Source organism: Drosophila melanogaster, chromosome 2L (assembly GCF_000001215.4).
Source record: "Drosophila melanogaster chromosome 2L".
Classification (NCBI taxonomy): Eukaryota; Metazoa; Arthropoda; class Insecta; order Diptera; family Drosophilidae; genus Drosophila; species Drosophila melanogaster.
The window spans coordinates 11,289,240-11,307,752 of NT_033779.5; the positions used below are offsets into that span (position 1 = coordinate 11,289,240).

General features: G+C 42.5%; 1 long non-coding RNA gene across 1 annotated transcript, besides 1 other annotated feature; it reads right to left on the reverse strand.

Annotated features, from left to right (window-relative positions):
• Positions 1–1,392: 1,392 nt before the first annotated feature.
• lncRNA:CR43409 (long non-coding RNA:CR43409) lies at positions 1,393–1,838 on the reverse strand. Its single transcript, NR_047936.1, has one exon. It is a non-coding gene; the product is annotated as a long non-coding RNA:CR43409 (long non-coding RNA).
• A 9,329-nt stretch (positions 1,839–11,167) lies between these two features.
• Positions 11,168–11,206: a mobile genetic element.
• Positions 11,207–18,513: the final 7,307 nt, after the last annotated feature.

Below are 18,513 nucleotides of genomic sequence, written 5' to 3' on the forward strand. Positions count from 1 at the left end.
TATAAATATAAATAATATATAAAAGTGTGCTTATTCTTCTCTTTTTATATTTTAAAATTATTTCATTAAGACAAGAAATGCGTTGTTACAAACTGTGTTCATACTTTAAAATTTACTTACAAACCTTTTGTACATATTTGAGTGAAGAGACAGATTTGTGAAAATCTCTATTTCCTTGGCCCCCATGAATATAAAAGGGCGTTGTACCTTTGCCCTGCACAAAACTCAAATATGAAAGGATATATGGGCTGACTACGGATCCCTGCTCCTCCCTCGAACTATGCCACATGCTGCGGTCTTGGCCAAATTTGCTTGCACTACATATTTTGAAGTTTACCTTCGGAACACTTGCTACTCTATGTTACGATGTATCTATCTAATAAGCTCGGGAAATCCCCATCCTTGAAACGATTCGGTGTCGATGGCTCCTTTGTCTCCCTCATCGTTATCGATTGCGCAGCGAGTTGAGCTGGAAAAATGTTTTCGCTTTATCTGCGAGGTGGGCGTGGCAGTGGGTGGAGGTGGCGGAGAGAAAAATAAATTGTTGCAAACACAAACAGAAATATAATTTTGTTGCCTCGCATCGCATCGCATCTACATGGGCCACATATTTATGGCATGCCAGCACGTACGCGATATATTGCAACCCAATCGCTAGACGAGATGAGGCGGAGGGCTCTTATTTATTTGGTAAACTTCGTTTATATCGCACACAAACCGAACCAAAACGAACCAAACCGGGGGAATCCCATACCATTCAGCGCGCAGGGAAAGCGAAACACCAACAGCCGACGCCATGTTGAATGCGACGCAGTGGGTGGTGGCTGGGTGTGGTGTTGGTGGGGAGGTGGGAGGTCCTGTGGGCGGTCGTCACCATCATAAAAGCCTTGGCTGGGACCCAGGACCCATGTACCCACTGTTTGTTATGCTTGTCAAGCATTTTGCGCGGGACCGTCTAACGATATTTCGATTTTGATATCCTTGGGTGTTATCGTTAAATATCTGTCTGGGTGATAGAAATGAGGGGAGGGGTGAGCTTGGGGGGTGGCAGGCGGACCCACAATGTATACAATGTGCCATGTTGATTATGGTCTCATTTTTGGTATTTACTTTTCATCGGCATTATTTCGCACTCAAAGAAAAAGTATTAGTCTTCTTTAAGCGCTGGCAAACAAAGATTTATGTTATATTATTTAAGTTTTTCTAATTATTCATTAATTTGTATTACATTTAAATAATTTAAATAATCTCAAAGGTTCTTGACCCTTCAAGAGTTCCTTGATGAACATGGATCATAACCAATCATTTTGCAATCTTATAAAATCCTATAAAATCTCCAGAGATATTCTACGTAAATTATGATAAGTAGCTTCATTATTTTTCTCTTCTTTTGAGCAAAATTTAATGATCCTGCCAGTGGATCGGAGCACTCATGACACCTCTCCCATACTTTCAGTAATCGATGCATCCCTGACCATGGTCATGTGCGAGACTCCTAAATTAGCACTCAAATGTGTCAAGAAGCCAGCATCATTATTCCACGAACCTAAGACCCTCGTCCACGTCTCCGAATCGCTCCAAATTATGCCTGTATGTACGGACTTTTTGACATGGGTCGTTCCTGGCATCTGTATATGCCATCATATGTCATAATTATAGCCGCTCCAGTTTGGTATCCTTGGATGCCCGGCAACCTGCTCCACTTCCTGCCCAGAGATATTGATAATTGGCCCAGAAGTATGACCAACTGCGCCTGCGGCTGGCCAAGTCTAGACGAAAAGTGTCGGTTTTGAATATTTTGACAGTTGGCACTTGATGGGTCCAATTGGACATAGATTAAATAATTTCGAACAGCTCAAGGGCAACGCCAGCTTTTTTTTTTATGACCCAACAACCTTGTGAACTTTTTCGTAAGGAAATAAAAGTGTTACTCCATGGAATCGTGGATATATTGGAGTAATTTCTTTCTTTGGTTCGAAATCCTCTGAAACGTTGTCACTATAACTATGCGATGCAATCGAAGCAATTGACCACCTCCAAAGATTAGCAAACTTAAATGGATGCACCGAAACTTATCACTACGATGCCGATGTGGGGCAGAGAACTGCTCCGTGGTGGAGATTGAAGGGAAGTTGGTAAACCCATTAAGTTGCAGCCGACCGATAAAGTCCACCTGGAGCACGCGATGCTCTGTCCGGATGTGATTTATGTGGCTTTTAGGATATTTTATTAAAATGCATATTCGTTGCTCGAATGTCACCGTCGGCCGCCGTTCAGTGTTTATGATTTTCATAAGCTCGCCGTCCATTGGCCAGTGGCGGCTACTGGAGCATCCATTGCTGCAAGCGATGGTTACCGGGCGAAGTGGTTCCTGTTCGCCGGCCAGGTTGTACGTCATAAATTGTCACCGTCATGGCTGAGACCCATGCCCGATCTCATACCCATGCCCGTTCCCATACCCACAACCGTATCCAAACCCATACCCAGTCGCAGTGTCAGGTGAAGATACTGTATCTGATCGCTGCGACCGTTGCGGGTCATAAACAAGCGGACCGGCGACCAGGTCCTCGGATCTGGTCTGGTTCCCTCCTGGCCACCATTGCTACGCTGCGTCGGGGGCTTACTTTTGGCTTTAATTAAAGCAGCTTGTCCCGTTTCGTCTTCATTTTTGTATCTTCTGCCTGGCAGAAGTTGTATCTTTTCAACTGTGTCGGATGGGGGGTACAAGGCGAAACAAGCGAAACAGTCATCAACGTTGGCTGGGGCTTAGAGCGGATTCGTTTATCAGTTTATTTAAATTTTCCTCGCATGTATCGTGCTTTTGGGGGTGGGTGGCTCGTATTTATGCCCATAATCAGGGCGCATGGAATCCCGTTAAGTCGCGTCATAAGGCGGTTCGCCATTTTCGCTTATCGTCATCTCAGGCCCGTTCTTGGTTTCAGATTCGGTTACATACCATCTACAGCGCCGCCCCCAAAAGATTGAGCCGAGTTTTATTGTTGCCTCTGAGAAATTGGATTCGTATCTGTGGCACACATCCACATTTATACACATACACATAAGCCCACGCCCACACGTACAGTTTATGGCAACTCATATCTGAAAGATATAAAAGTGAGGAGCGCCAATGCAAGGGAGCATCATTCTGCTGTACAAAATAGCAGATAGAGACACGGAAAGAAATGCTTCAGCAAAATATTACAATGATATATAAGGTCAAATAACGCAAGATCATAAGCGCCAAATATAACAACGATCTTAGAGATACATTTATGTCAGCTTGGGAATGTCACTAGCTGTTATCAGATGCAAATGTTTAACAATTTGTATTTGAGATAGTCTGTGGATAAGAGGTAGATTTGAGGACTCTTATTATTACAATTTATTTTTAAAATTACGTAAATAACAAAGTTGCTTGTACTTTTGTTTAGAAATCAAAACGAGATAGAATAAAGTCGAGTAAACATTATCATCGCGAGAAAAGCCCAAGTCAGCCAGCCATTTTGCAAGGAAATCTTTCCTAGCGACAAGAACGTCGAAGAAAAATGATAATAAAATAACGCAAATATGGCAGAGGGAAATGCTCGTTATGCGAGGATTTTCCGCTCTCCCTCTCGAATTTTCCCCTTCTCTTCCCTTTCCACCATTTGATTTTTATTTCATGTGTTTGCCACATAAGCGGCTTAAGTGGCAGCATACTGGGGGATAGATAGGGCTCCAGGCATATATATACATATATATATGTATAGATATGGATTTACATAAAAACACACTCGTTTATGTGTGTTTGTGTGTGTGTGAGTGGATTTGTACATGCTTGGTATGCCATATCAAAGGCAAAAGGATCAGGCATAATGCCGACGTCGCCGCATGTGCCATAATTTGCAGAAAAGTGCCAGAACAGCCACCCAACCACACGGCTCCAATCCAATTCCAATCCCATTCCCATTCGCAGTGCCAGTGCCACTGCCACCCAACCCCAGGCTGACATTAAAATGCCTTTCGAACAAGGATAACATTTTCGCCATCTTACAGGACAAGGGGCATAGCTTATGTGTGTACGTATACATGTATATGGCACATGGGGCGAAATGGGTGCATGCCATAAAAACAATAGCGCACATAAATTTTGCACAAATATATAAAGTATGCAAAAAGGCATAAAAACGAATAAAAACCAACGTATGTGGGGTTATCCGGCAAATGAGCTGCGGGGGGAGAACCCCAAACCCAAACGGAAAACACACTGGCACAAACTCGGATTCACGAAAATCGTAAAACATAAGTAAGGATACGAAATATTTGCGATTTCGTTCGGTTTATTTTTCTCATTTTCCTGTTTCGAGTCCCCGTTTCAATTCGCACTGATTTCGCAGGAATTTTAACGAGGTCCGATATGTGTGAGTTCTTGTTGGGAAGTCTGGCTAAATGGTAATTGGGGTGTATTGTCCTTTAAAGGATATTCAGACCAAGAAGGACAAAGCCTATTAACGAAAAATGGTTTGATTTGATACCTATAGAGGTATATCTTTAGATAAAATACTTTAGTGCTTGATAATATATTGCTTAATTTCTAAATTTAGTTAGATATACCAATTTCTTTCTCGCCTAATTACACTTTCAATCATTGCTGATTTTTCCATATGTTTTCCAACGAAGAAAGCTATCGATTCGCCGCTTATCAGAACCTTTTGAATTCATCATACATACTTGCGTAATGACATCAGCAACATCCTTGGACATGGACAGGCAGAACATTTCGAGATCGGGGTTATCAATCTAGTGCATTAGTCGAGGCAATCGGAACAAATGCGATTGCCGGAGGGCATTCACGCATCTCCATCTTGCACGGGGTCACAGATGTTGGCATTTGCCGGAGTCATCGGCGTCACCCGTAATTGGACATCGACAGCGGTTCAAGTGCTCCGTTCGTCCTCCCGAATTCACCCCTCACCTCACGTATGTAATTGTGATTTTCTGTGTTTTCCATTTGATTTTTCCCTGTTTTCCCTTCGCTTTCCTCCCCTCCGCCAGAGTTCGACCAAGTGCATGAATTTGTCGTTTTCAGAAATTTATGCTTTTTAGTTTATTGCTGGTTCGAGGTGGTGTGAGGTGTGCAGGGTGTGTGCCGGCATAGTTTTATGAGTGGACCTTGTGTGCTGGGCATCAGGAGAAGAGTCCCTGGTCAGTCAGGGCCCGTCCATGTGTAATTGGGAATTTATTAGTCGCTAGAGACTCATTTACATTTCTTCCCGTGGAGCAGGAGTGGGCGTTTGGAAAGGACCTGGATTGGGTGTACTGTGTGCGGACTTTGTCCATCGAACAACAGCTGTAATTATTAGCCATTCTTTTATTTATGGCGAACAAAGTTTTGATTTATCGGAGACAAGGCGGATTCTCAAGACGAATGCTTGCAACTTGGCTCATAAATATCCGAAACTATGTATTGTGCTTTCTTATAGCACTGATTTATTACTAATTGCCAGTCATAAAGTATGGAGCTCACACCTGACCCGTCAACTTAATAACTTTTTCCAACAATTAAAGATATAACTTACTTGTTCTTGCTACAAATAGATATGAACATAGAACATAGTGTACTTTTCTTGTATTTCAATGTTGTTCAACCTCTCTTAAATTCATCTGAACGCTGACTTAACTTGTCTGTCATACGTTTAATTTAAGCCTCGAATTTGTGGACTCCTGAAGGTCCTTGTTAATGGAAGCCGTGCTCGCCGGGTCACGCATAATCTTATTAAGCACCGGACACCAACTTCACTGCTGTTCGAATTGAAAAGCGGTGAAGAAATTTCAACAACGTCACCAATTTCCGGCAATTATTTCGAATGTCGGTTGATTTAATTTATTCGTTGCTCAAAATTAAAACCAAACCAAAACAAAGAAATCCCCTTGTCCAAGTCGAGCGACATTGTAAACAGGCCACATCCCCCCACATTATCCCCATTCCGACGAAGGTCCTGCTCCGGTTCCATTCCAGCATCCCCTCCATTATCGCCCGCTGGGTTTGTTGGCGCGATTTTTCATCCCAGTCGCAATTGGTTTTCAATTCAGGACCATGTAATCCCCCAGCTCCATGGGATATTTCTGGGGATTTATGTTGTTTTTTCCTCCGCTAGGCGAGGATTCTGGAGTGGGCTTCTAGGATGGGATCCCTGCATATTATTAGCCAGCGCCGCGTGACTTTTAATCGAATGCACATAATTGCCAAAATAAATCAATCAATTCGGCTCGGTTGCCTCCAAATGAAAACTGACAGTTGCCAAGTCATTCCCACTTTTGAACCGCGTTTAAGTCCACTTCTTATTGGCTACATGTGAGCCATTTGCATAGATTTAATTTGATTTGACAATTTGTAAGCCTAAGTCCCATTTTTATTGCTTGTCCTAGAAATTACAATACCATATCTTATATTTCGTATAGCTAATATCTTATATATTTTTTTTTTCGAAAATGACAAAGGTAATCCGTGGGCTGAGGAAATCTGGGACAGGGCAACCTTAAACGACTTGGTTTACGTGTCATTTGACTCGGCGAGCTGGGCTGCCGTGTAATGCCGCGTCTTAGGTGAACATAAACATCCGTGTTCCGTCCGATAGTGATCTCCGCCTGACCTGACACTCATCCTCCAGTCACGTGCCACCGGAGTCGCGCCTCCGTCTCGTTTTTGTAATCCGCGAGGTATGGCCTCGACGACACGCTCCCACCGACTTACCCTGCGCCCATTATGAAAATGACAAATGGGGCGCAAGTGTCCGCCTTCCCGGAGTAAATAGAACGGGGTAGACACGGTGACGATCCCGGAACGCGTGAGGGATTACGTGTCAAAGGATTAGGGACAACACGAACTCCGGTGTTCCCAACTCGGAGCTTAATTCCGATAGCAATTTATTTACCATCTCTGGGAATTCAAAAGATAGCTATCATAATTAAATCGGCAAAGGACAGGGTTTAGTTAACTTAATGGTTATAAGATTTGATCTTGGAATATTTCTTTCCTTTTCTTTTTGTTATTGGTTTTTCTAGGTTTTGAATCCATACTTTTGATCCTGACTTTCGTTAAAAAATAACAAACTTAAGAAATTTTCAAGTTTGGAAGGGGAAACACCCCGCTGGGTAAAAAAACGCTGGCAAACAAATTTGTGTTAAAATTTCAACCATAATTTGCTGACACCGAAAAGCACAAGAAGGACTCCGGATTCCAGGGGGTGCCAGGATTGAGCTGCCGGAACTGACGAGGACGTTATTAGCCGCAGGGGAAGTTGAAGATGAAGTCGGCAAAGGGCTCAATACCTTTACCTTAGGGGGTTGGTTTGATTTTTTTCCAAAAGCACTGCGGCCGTCCACAATTGAATTTTGAAATACAAAAAAAAAAAAACGCATTTTTTAAAATGACAAACAAACCCAACGAAAAGTGAAACGGAAATAAACACAAACAACGGCGGCCAAGGAAAACAAAGTAACCTGAGAGCGATTCCGAGTTCAAACGACTGTTGATGACGATGATGAGGCTGCGAATGGTGGGGTGGATCCAGGTTTTGGAATCTGGTAAAGAATGGGACGACCCGCAAGGGGGTGTGAAAACGAAATAAGTATAAACAAATAGAAGCGCACTGTAGGCAGCTCAAATTGAACGGAGTCAAATGGGCTGGGAGACAAGGGTTCTGCCTTTTTTTTCTTTCCCGGGATGACACAACTTCGCATTTTGGCAATTATAGTTACGAAACTTATACGCATACATTATGCAGGGCATTGAACAAACAATAAACTATTATCAATCAGTTTTACAAGGGTATTAATACTATTTCAATGGCGGATTCTCAATTCTGGCTTGAATAACTTGGCACACAGATAGATTAGTAAAATTGGAAAAAACTTAATTTAATTATTTGGTACGTCTGATAGTTTCCAGTTGTGCAATTGTTCAGCCTTCTTGTAGTGTCACTTTCGCCTCTGATGGACCTTAAATAAAGTTTAAATAAAGTGTTGCGAATACGAGTCGGCATCCGGATGCAGAACCGCAGATGTCCGGTTCCAGCAAGCGATTTTCCACAGGCGGTCTCATTAAGGCGCCAAAGTGTTGGCCAATTGCGGGGGGCGGCGGATGAGAGGCGTGTCACGGGCCCCGAGCATATATCACGTCGTTTAATAACTAATAAACGCCATCGCTCAAGTGGCAGCTGTCAGCTTGTCAGCGGCGTGCGAGGAGCGTGAAATTGTCGCAAAAGGACAGGACTAAGGGTCAGGAAGTCGGGCAGGACGTGAACGAAAACAAGGACAGCACACAGCGGTAGTTGCAAGTAAAAAACACCCCAGAGGAATCCATCAGTTTTCGTGATTTTCGTATATTAAGTCATCATTTTCGGTCCCAGTTCAGCAGCTCCCTTGGGGAAAGTCCGGGTCATTCGGGGAAAAACTTAAAATTGAAGCTGGGACCATCATAATGGTGGATGAATCTCGTGTCCGCGCTGTCTGATTACAAGAAAAGTTAAGTGCTTCGACTCGAAACGAGAAAAATGGGGGGAGCGCAAAGCTCGGGGATCGATTTCTTGTCCATGTTTCATTAGTGGTTAATGTCGGACAAAATGGGGAAGATAGCAGGAGGTTTTTCGGGAAGGGAAGCTACTAGATATAGATACATTTTCTATAAGTGGATAATAATTTTTGATATTCTTAAGCTACTTTGCGTTGCATAAATCTGGTATGAAAGAGTAACTCTAGTTTGTATCTATTACATTTTTACCTAAAAGTATGTTACAACAACTGCTGGTTTCGAAATCTTTATTACCAAACATTAGGTATAAGAAAATATATATGTTTTGTTGGAATATATATATTTTTTTGAATATTTTATCAGCAATAGGTAATTGAAGGCATCGTTCAATTCCTGACAACTCGTCATCCATTACGATGAGCAACAACAAATGCACTCATTTGCTTGCAGGTGTCTAAGCGCACCCACCCCACCCACTCCCTTCTGAGACCTTTGGCCCTGGGGGAGCACTCTAATGCGTCAAAATCCTTCAACTTTTCGCAGCCTTTGAGCACAATGCGGTGGGTGGGGAGGGGGGCGTGGCTGGTGCTGAAGAGCCCTTGAGCGCTCCTCTGAAAACAAAAACAAAAGAAGAAGCTCTACAATGAGGGCACACAAAAAATCGCAGAGAGAGACTGGCAAAAGTATTTGAATTGACAAGTGCCATCAAAATAGAAGCGGAATTAAATTTATCATGCCAAGTGGTGGCTTAGCGCGCTGGGTGGGTGGCGGTTGGCAAGGTGAGGCGGAAAAGCCAGGAAAGCCATGGCGCTATGAAGAGCTATGTCAGGGGATGAAAAGTATTCATCAGGCGGCTAGAGCAGCGTCATCGATCAATTCGAGCGGAAGACAGTTCCGCCGGAAGGAAGGAAGACGAACTTTTAAATATTGAATAATATGTTTTTCTTTCCTTCGAAACCCATCCAGCCCCCTGCCACGCCCCATTTTGACTTGGCTCGTTTTGGTTTCCATAAACTTGGCATAATGATGGGGCGAATGATGAGCGAAATCTTGACAGCTCTGCACAGTGGTAACGAATTGCTCTATAATGATATCAATTTAAAATGAATGTGAATATAAAGATAAAGTCAAATGATGCAGAATCTGTAAGCATTAAAAATGTAATATTATTTACCACAAAATTTAAAGATTTATATGTATATTATCTACATCAAATATATTGATTTTTACATTAGTTCTCATGGTGACTCCTTTTTTTCTATAGAAAAGAATCACTGTTAAAGAGCCAGCTAAATCGATCAGCATTCGGATGATGATGATGATGACGACAATGACGAAACACTTTCAGATTATTGGGCAAACAAGACGGCCTAAACTCCAAAAGTGGAGGAGGCTAAACGATATGTATATCGCCATCATATAAGCATGGCAACGGGAACAAGATAAATACAAAATGGGATGGAAAGCTCTGATATTTGAAACGCTGCCACTTGAATTTGCAACGCCGCCAGGCGTTTATATTACGGCATATTTTTTGAATGGGCTTTTTAATTTGTATTTAATTTCATAATTAGAGCTGAGCTCCGACACGTTCCGTCTTTACTCGAATTACGTAGCAAGCCACGTGACTCCATTGCTAACCAGACACCCGACCTGCTCTCCAGTGAATCGTGTTAAACGTAATCCGCTTAGCGTTCATAATTTCGGCTAGTATGTGCCAGGATCTCTGGTTGGTATGGAATAATTCCAGGAGCGAAACACAATTTTCCCAAGCGCCTTCAAATGTGTCAGAATGGGTAGGGGTTTTTTTTTTGGGTGGAATCCTGTCTGAAATATGGCCTCGCGTTCGGCCATTCAATGTAAACATCGCTGGAGAAGTGGACAAATCGTTCAACTAAAAACGACAGCAATCAAACAAAATTGAATATCAGCGGAAACGGAAACGCCAAAAATCGACAGCAGAAACTGGCGTAAAAAACTGATGGCAAAAAAACGGATGTCAGGCTGACATTTTGGGGCTGGAATCTGGGCAGTACGGATTGCGGGGGCTCACGGCAATTGTTACGTGTCAATAACTGCAATAAAAAATCCAACTGCAACGGCATCCCGCCGTCCCCATCGCTTGTCCCTTCCACCGGCCGACTGCGCCTCAATAACTCTGCAACTCAAATCAAAATCAACGTTGCATTTCAATTGCGAAATTGCCAACTGCCAAACGTCCACATCCGCTCATCAATCGCCCCAGGAAAAATCGTTCTCCATCGGCTGGGATTCGCGTCACCTTTGTCCCAGCCTCGAATTTGCGAGCTGGAGAATATTAAAATAAATGCCCATCAGTTAGTTATTCCAGCGAGTTATTTGTTTCGTTCGAGATTAAATTAAACTAGGCCGTGAATGGCCTGCTAGCTGGATAGGAAAAATGAGAAGAAAACACTGAATCTATTTCCATGGCAGGGCAATCATTTTTCATAGCAATCTTTCGAGCTTGAACAGAAAATTGTGTGTACTACAAAAATTCGCATTCTTCAATGTAGGTTTTTTAGTGAAATATTATTTTAACATAGTTCTTAAAAGAAATATTGTCAGCGTGTATGAAATTTATTATAGAAACTCTGGCATAAACATACATTGCCAATTGTCCTTCTGAATATATACTTATACCAAAGACACTAGAATATTCTAGGGTCTTTGCTTATACTCAAAAACAAAAAAATACGGCTTTTATATCCTTTTTGTCCATATTTAACCATAAATGAAAAGTTGGCGTATCAACCCATATCTATTGCCATATGTTCGTTATCCGATGAGCAGATCGCACCAGTTAAACTGCCCTTTATGGGCATACAATGTTTCCAGGCTTGGCTTGGTGGGCATTATGTAATCTGGAGAAACGCATCTGTATCTATAGAGGTCTATAGAGATGTCACCGTGTTGTATGACAAAGGAAATTGCCAATGTATTTCGGGTGCAAGATCTATTCAACATTTTTGCATTCCGCCGGGGTGATTTCGATGGTTTCGTGTTGCAGCAGTTATTAACACGCTTTTAACGATTTGTCAAAAAAGTGCCTTGTATGACATGTGTGCAAACAAGACCAGAAATGGGTGAAAAGTATGACAGTCCGGGGGTTGCAGATACATAGTCCTTGAAAGGGGTGTCCTCGCCAGGATCTCAGATCCACCCTGGCGATGGTGACTAGCGGGGCGGGATTAATGAACATGTTGTTTACTTTTAATTCGACACAAAACTTAAATTTAAACTCGATGAAAGCCGATGGATTTCAATAGGGATTTTCAAAGGTTTTCGCTGGCCAAGCTGCCTTCATTTCCCATCAATTTCACTCCGTTCCAAGTATTTATGCATATCACTGAAAGTTTAATTAAAAACACATCAAACTGCAGACTCACAGGAATCAATCACAATTACCAAACGCCGACGAGGGTCGCGCTGAAAAATTGGCAAAATGCGAAAATGTGAAAAATGCACAAGGATAAAATGGAATCAAAGGAATGCTGCACTGGCCAAAGGGATATGTGCCGGAAGTGAACCCCAAAGGCATCGACGAGGATGTATCCATAATAAAAGGAGACTAATTAAAAAATTCCACCGATGCATTGGGACAACTACGCCAGTAATACGCTCATTAAACTGAAATTGCATCTGCATTGGTAAGTTACTTAAAATGAATACATTCGATTTTCCTTTTCTTTTACTCCTTTAAAAAATTGGAAAATCCTTCGGTTCGTGTCAGTTGGAGAAATTGCTTCCACTCGGCTGGCCTCATTAAGTGGCAACAAAACAAAAGTCGACCACAACATTACAAATCAAATATAAAAGTCAAAAATCCATCGAAGCCGAAACGAGGGCGTTGAAGGGAACTTGGCCAGGACCTGCATGCAAATGTTTTGCAGGGGTGGCAGATCCTTTTGTGAGGATGGGGATGGACTAACCGCAGTCGAGGCACCAAGACGCCGGCAATGAATGGGAATTTGCTTTGCGGAAAAACTTAAACACCGGAAACAATTAATTCCACTTGAATTAACATATGCACAGATTGGCCTCATGGCGGGCGGAGTACGAAAGTGGCCAGTGGAAGGTGGGGCATTCTAATCGAGGACCTTCGAAAGTGTTGACTGCCCGTGGGGTTGATTGATCGGCCCCCCGCTTCTTGGATGAGCACTACCCGGGAAAACTTTCGCCATAAGCGTTCCTGGAGCTATTCGTGTTTATGAGCCAAAACTTTTGATAGAGTCGCGGATGGAAATGGCTACGCTGAAAGATACGAGAGCAATAAGTGTAGAATAAGGATATTGCCTTATTACTAGTCTTTTCAATCAAAAATGTTTAAAATCAAATAAAAGCCTAATATTATATTTGTATACTTTCAGTAGAAAATATAAGTTTGATAACCCTTTTGAAAATATTTAAAAAATTCACTTTAAAATATTTTCAGTGTAGCATTTATAGGCTTTGAAGGGAAATAGTTCGGCCTACCGCATTGCGAGCAAACTGTTCCAGAAATGAGTTAAAAAGTTAATTGCCAGCGGACAGGTAATTTCTGGCACACTTCAAGTGCAAATGCCATTAAGTAATATGCAAACAAGGGTGGCTCCACCCCCGAAACCACCGCATTCCACCCTTTCCCCGGATCGCTGGCCAAGTCAATCAAGGAGCAGGAGCTGACGGGCTCGACTGCCGCGACACGAAAGCCATAAAGTCACGAAATGCCTATGTTCTCGTCCTTTCGTCCCGTTGCGTGAGCCTTAAGGTAAGTTTTAGTGGTTTGTTCTATCAGTAGCAGACTAGTGCACTCGGGAAAATAAGCACTATCACTTAAAACTTATAGCTTTAATGCAGGACCTTCGAAATTTTAATTTATTAACTCAATGGTGAGATAGAATATACAAATAATACAACGTGTCACTAACATCAGGTAACCAATTTGACATATGTTAAACATTATGTTAAAATAGTTTCAGCTTGCCATTTTTGTTTTCAGTGCATAATTTTTGAGCAAAGGACTTGGCCAGGTGGAAGCGGGGGTGAACACTGATTGGGGGCGGGCTGAGGTGACCGCAGAGCGCGTGCTCACGTTTAGGCGTAACAAATTACCATTAAACTGCAACCGAACCTGCCCCTCTGCCTTACTGATTATTATTTAATGATGAGTCCGGACAGATTGTCCCAATAAACAAAAGTCCGTGTCTCTAAAAGGGCTGGGTCATAGTCGAGTTACCAGTCTAATTATACGTCATACCATATACACACATTCATCCAGTTGCCTTGGTACGTGAGCTGGCAAATTCGCTTAGGAAAACGAATTGGGAACTTGGAGCAGTTCACCCACTTTCCAAATGCAAAAGTTCACTTTGCCAAAGCGTGTTCCATATCTGCGATCCGATTTGAATTGGCAAGATCCGGATAAGAAACAGGATATTCGGAAGGCGGAAAAAACAGGTCTTTCATGACAAATGCAGTTGTTAACAGTTGGTTTAATCAATATAAGAATTTATAGTGTTTATTTCAAATAAATGAAATATAATTGTGATTAATATATTTAATATATATTTATATAGATAACTAATTTTTACGAATTATGATTGTACGATAGGAAATTAATTCACTGTTTTCCTTATCTGAAGACACTAAGCTATATTGGTACATATTTCACACAAACAATTATATAAATGAGTCTCTTTGTATGTGTGTGTCTGCATCCCCACCGGTGACTAATATCATCGAAGGAATGCAATTATTCAAGTGCTGCCAGCCAATTGTGGAAAATGCCAAAAACAGCGAAACGAATTTTCCGCACCGTCAGCAGGCAGGCAGGGCAATTTTTTAATTTCTTAATTTTTGCGAGCTCATGGAAGAATTAGCCACGTTGCGACTTGGCCACGTAGCAGCCAAGATGTCGCTACTCGATGGGCGATGGTCCAACCCCCGTCGAAGGGCGGTTATATCTATCTATCTCTCCACTCGGCGGACAACGTACAGAGTTTCGGTGTCCAAAAGGGGGAACGATGCTGAGTTGTGGCCTTTGTCTTAGCACCCCTTTTCAAGGACTCCAGGGTATATTACCACATGGAAGATGCTGGCTTAAAAAGGATATTTTTCGAGCCACATGAAAGAGGTAAGCAATTTTGTACATAATTTTTTCTATTTCTTTACACAACAATGGCCATTCAAAAGGAATCCTTGCGATAGGTATCCGATAGTCGTATCAGTGGTGTTGCTATTTTCTTAACTTTTTCCTGCTGTCTTTTCCTCAGCATTGCGCTGCTGGCAAAAGTTTATTCATTTAGAAAATTTGCTCATTTTCACTGTTCGAGGGGGCGAGTTATTGTTGCTGCCCAGAATCTCGATCCAAAGTCCAGTATTCGGCATCCAAGGGGGTTAATGTGGTACGTGAGCACGGTTTTCATATAAATTGCGGCCAATAACATTTTTCAGTTGGCAGGACAGGAAAAACGCGGACAAAGCAGAAGACCAGAGCGGGACGGCAGAAAGAAAAAAAAAACGATGAACAAAAGCTGCTGATGATGGCTTCTTTTTGGTTGGTCTGTTCCCTGGCCCGAAATCCGGCTCATTAAGCCCTCGGCGTTGGTCAGCGCGGGTGTTGGCCTTGCGGTGGGTGTGGGAGTGGGTGGGGAAATCTGGACACTTGGGCCCCGGTTTTTCCTGCCTGTATGCCTGCCCTCCTTCCTTGCTTCCTTCTTTTTCGGCCATTAGCCGGCAGGGAGATGAGTGTGCGATGGACGGGCAAATTATTCCCCAAATACCCCGAGGTAATTATAAATGTCATTCCTCGCTCGGCTTAGGCCACGAACAAGGATGGTAGATAGGCGCGCCATTGGCGAAGATGTGGACGGGGATGGACGCGGATGGACATAGCATCCATCGGATCAGGCCACGTCAGTTGGACGCCGTGTTTTGTCTATCATAATGAGTGGCAGGCGGACATTTGGACATAATTGTTCAATTATTTTGTTACTTATTGCCTGCCAGCTCCACCACCACCCTGTGACCCACAAAAGGACACCCAAAGTCGCCCGAAATCGGAATAAATTCCAGGCAGCGGAAAAATACTAACTAGAATTTATATGAACTTTATCTGAACACAAAAATAGTTGGTAATGGAATACCGTCAATCGGATATTTGTCAATTAGATCTTGGACTCTTCCCATGGAGTACAACTATGTCATGCATATGTGTATGTGAGATTGCCACGCCCCCGCCGCCCAGTGCCGCGCACCACATGACAGCAAGTCAACAGGAGACACCCACAAATGGAACACGCGACAGCCGAACGTCAAATTCAATTACAAAGCCAACTCCACGGGGAATTAGAGCTTAGGGTGTGGGGGATTTAGGGGGCGTGGCACGTCCTCAGGTGAGCTACGCTATTCAATTATAAATTTTCAATAAAAATTTGTGCCACTTTGACGAGTGCGCTACATTGTTTTTGACATTTGTTGCAAAAGGGGAAGGTGCATCTATGCATTGCTTTTACAATTTGGTACATTAATGCATAATGGAACTCCATGGGATATTTAAAAGATTGGTTTCCACTTGCCACAAAGGGGTAAGTACGATTTTTAGCCAGGGATAAAAGGAGTTTCGTCCTGCGAGTGACACACGTTAATTTTTGCTCATTTGCTAACTTTTCGCATTGATAAATGTAAATTATTTTGTCTGCGTCTCTGAATTGATGCTAACATTAAATATATATATTAAATCAAGTGATCTCAAAATGACGTTTTATTCTGAATCTAACAATAGCTTACATGGTTTATACAAAAGTATCTTTTTCTGTTAATAGAAAGAGATTGATATTAGTTGAAAGTTCAGGTAACAAAACTTACCAGCTAATTCAGCAGCTGGGAATTTACAAGTTGAAAGGTATATTCGGTAGTCCTCATCCTGATCCCCCAGATCGGAACTCCCAGTCACTCATAACATCACACATTTTGTGTCTATCAAAAGCTGCACAAATTCCGAGAAGGTCGGTGGTTTGGCATGCAGATTTATGCATCATCTTTCAAGGCCTTTGTACCCAAGCCGCGAATCATTCAAATCGTAACCAAAGGGTGACAATTCTCGGCGGCGGATTGAACCCGTTCGAATTCGCGTCCGCGTTGCAGAATGCGTGTGAATCGCATTGAATCGCTCAATGACATATCGGTAAATCAGTGCCACAGGGACCAGATCGAAGGCAGAGGCGGCGGTGGGGGCGGGGCACCGCATTCCGTGGCACATAAAGCAAAAGTTCGACCAGGATGGGCCACAAGCCCATTCGCAAACCCAGTCCAATCTCGGTCCAGTGCTGACAGATGGACAAGAGGGAAAACAAAGCAAAAAGAGCCACGGAGAAACACAAAAATATCGCAATGATCATAAATATTATTCCGTTTTGATGTTCCCTGGCAGCCCACAAAACTCGGCTGTGTAAGTGACAAAACACAGTGAAGCTCCGGTATGTCGAACGGTGAAATTTACATAAGTGATATCCAGCTAAGCACAAAAAATGTTCAAATGATCACCCTGTTCATGATTTACTATATATCCAAAACTAGCTTCACTGAGGTTAGTGCTTAGAAGTTGACCTGTACCTCAGTGAGATGATGTGGGGACAGGAACAGGGACATCATCTGCACTCACCAACGGGCGTCAGGAATTGCCAAAAAGGGCTTTCCATTTCTCACACAGATGCAGATGCCGATGCAGATCCCCAATGCGAAATGGCCCGAAGCTTCGGCGGCAGCAAAAAAGGTGTCGAAGAAATTGTTCGACAACCAAGTCGCGGTCCCAGTCCAACTCCCCAAGTCAAAGTTGGAGAACTAAAGCCGGGAACCTACCGATCCGCCGATCCACCGATCTGCTGCATAAATGAGGCAGCCAGAGACACGCTGTCTGGCAATGCGAGACTGTCGCGAGGCAAAGTCTCGGTCCCATTCGGATGCTCATTCTGGAGCCAAGTGGGGGCCCAGAGAAGAGCCGCCCGTCACTGGGGAGCAGCGGCATCCACGAAGGCGTCGCATTGTCTTGCCTTTGCCATTATTAGCTGGGGTGTTTGTTAAAGCAGCCGCGACGATTTGAATTTCAGCACTTTTGGTCCGCAGCTGAGGGGAAATATTAAAATAGTTTAGCCGACGATCGGGCATCTCGGGAAGATGCAATCGACTGCAGGATCTCCACCAGGAACTGACATCCACCGAGATCTGGAGTCTGCAATTTGAGCATTCTATGCAAAATATGATAGAAATCTGAGGTAGCTGGACGACTCGAGATGCTTGTTGGCATTCGGCGCGAAGAGATTCAAAATCATATGCATTTCTTGTTTCGCCATCGTTTATCCATATATGTATAAAATCTTCACGGTTCAACAGTGGAACCATTTAGGCAAGGAATTATCAAATGTTTAGTATATTAAATAATTACAAAATTTTTTAAATTTTATTACACTGTTATTAAGCCTCGTTGTGCGTAACAGATACATATAGTGAATGTCAGAAAATCAAATGTTATATATCCTTCAACAATTATATAAATCTTATTGTCTTAAAATATGATATTTTTAAATATATTTTTTTGGTGAATTATATTTTATTTATACCAGCTTTGATCCACTGTGCCTTCTGCTTGCAACAAACGTGGATCGTCGATCTAGCCGATCGGCCAGCGAAATATGATTGCTGTTTGGCATGGACGAACAAAACTGAGAACTCCAGTTACCATGTGGTGAACGGCAGCGGTACAAGCTACAAGGAATGTCAACACGGATCCAACTTTCCGTACAGTTAAAAAAATATTTTAATTTTAATATAGAATAAATATTAAACTATTAACACTGAATCTAGCCTATGATATTTCAATTTCTTTGTTTAATCTCTCAAATTAAACATCTATTAATCTGGATATTTATCATTTAACTACTACTAATAACAAGAGCAAATAAATTGCAAAGTGCTGATGTAAGTAGTAGATATTTCTCTCAGTG